Below are 1495 nucleotides of genomic sequence, written 5' to 3'. Positions count from 1 at the left end.
GGTCCCGCTCGGCCGGGGCCTCGGCGCGCTCCTTCTCGTATCATCCGAAGCCGACCGAGTCGAAGGCCGGGCTGGGGATCGATCGCGTTCGACCCGGCCGTCTCGGGCGCGCCCGGGTGACGCCTCGGTGACGCCAGAGGACGCCTGGCTGCCAAAAGTTTGTTCGGGCCCCAAAGGCGAATCGACGCCATTAAGGAAGGATGTCCGCCGAAATCCGCAGACCGCCAGATCAGCGACAACTGCCATACGCCATAAAGAAGGCGGGAAGCTCGGAGCGCGCGCGCCTTTCCGAGGGATGGCGGCAATCTCGAAGCATCACTCCCTTCACCCATTCCCCTCCTGGTTCCAGGCTCGGGAGTGGGGGGCTACTGTTACGGGGGAACTTAGCCACCATGCCCCACGTGACCGGCACGCGCGCCCAGGAAGACTACGGCTGCCCCTTGATCCAGCAATCCGACCTCGGGTCGGATATCTTCGGCTCCGCAGCCCGACCCCGAGTCGGCTGCCCCTTGATCCAGCAATCCGACCTCGGATCGGATATCTTCGGCTCCGCAGCCCGACCCCGAGTCGGCTGCCCCTTGATCCAGCAATCCGACCTCGGGTCGGATATCTTCGGCTCCGCAGCCCGACCCCGAGTCGGCTGCCCCTTGATCCAGCAATCCGACCCCGAGTCGGCAATCTCTCGACAACAACAGACTGTTCCTCTGAGGCACGCCGCGGCCCCCTGCTCCACTACTCACTGCAACGGCCGTATCCGGCGCTGCCCCACGATCCCCTGTAACAGCCGTACAAAGCGGAGCTCCACTATGCCCTGCCATGGCCGTACCCAGCGCTGCCCCACGACGCCCTGTAACGGCCATGTCAGTGGCAGCCCCATCGTGCCACACGATGACGAATCCCCGGAAAAACCCCCCAGCCTGATATATATGAGGCTGGGGGGGAAGGGGGAGGGTAAGATATATCTTCCAGAGTATCATCTCACCTGCTACCTTCTCCTTCTCCTTCTCCTTCGATCTCCTCTGACTTGATCGTCGGAGGGCCCCCACTACCCCGGTGGTGGTGCGAGGCTTGCTTGCAGGTTTCACGGCGGAGGGCGGAGCGCAACCAAAGCAACTCAAAGGGAACCCCGTTCACACCGCTGTGCCAATCGTTCTCGGTTTGGACCACCAGCAACATGCTTGTTATGCCTAAGGCATAAGCAACATCAGGCCTAGTACATAGCATAGCATACATAATTGATCCTACTGCCGAAGCATAGGGAATAGAATTCATTCTATTCCTCTCTTCAGATGTCTTATGAGACATCTTCTTAGAGAGACGTATGCCATGACTCATAGGTAAGTGTTGCTGGTGGTCCAAACCGAGAACGATTGGCACAGCGGTGTGAACGGGATTCCGTCTGAGCTGCCTTGGTTGATGTTGATTGTGCTCCACCTTCCACCGGAAAACCTGCAAGCAAGCCTCGCACCACCACTGGGGTAGTGGGGGCCCTCCG

Source organism: Phoenix dactylifera, unplaced genomic scaffold (assembly GCF_009389715.1).
Source record: "Phoenix dactylifera cultivar Barhee BC4 unplaced genomic scaffold, palm_55x_up_171113_PBpolish2nd_filt_p 001139F, whole genome shotgun sequence".
NCBI lineage: Eukaryota > Viridiplantae > Streptophyta > Magnoliopsida > Arecales > Arecaceae > Phoenix > Phoenix dactylifera.
Note: the sequence above shows the minus strand (reverse complement) of the source record.